The sequence below is a fragment of the Neomonachus schauinslandi genome, chromosome 5, assembly GCF_002201575.2.
Source record: "Neomonachus schauinslandi chromosome 5, ASM220157v2, whole genome shotgun sequence".
NCBI classification, from domain to species: domain Eukaryota; kingdom Metazoa; phylum Chordata; class Mammalia; order Carnivora; family Phocidae; genus Neomonachus; species Neomonachus schauinslandi.
This window is the reverse complement of record NC_058407.1, coordinates 160020135-160020521: the sequence shown is the minus strand read 5'-3', so window position 1 is coordinate 160020521 and position 387 is coordinate 160020135.

Sequence of the window (387 nt, the reverse complement as noted above, 5' to 3'; positions counted from 1 at the left end):
TCTCAAGCAGACTCTGAGCAGAGCCCAGAGCCTGACATGGGGCTCCATTTCATGACCCTGAGATCATGACCTGAGCAGAAACCAAAAGTCAGACGCTTAACCAACTGAGCCACCCAGTTGCCCAGTATATATATACCTTATATATATATATAATCTTTATATATATATACATATATATGTATATATATATATATAAAGATTTCATTTATTAATTTGAGAGAGTGAGTGAGAGAGAGAGCACAACCCAGAGAGGGACAGAGGGAGAGGGAGAAGCAGACACCCCTGCTGAGCAGGGAGCCCCATGAGGGGCTCAATCCTAGGACCCTGGGATCACTGCATGAGCCTAACGCAGACGCTTAACTGACGGAGCCACCCAGGTGCATATAT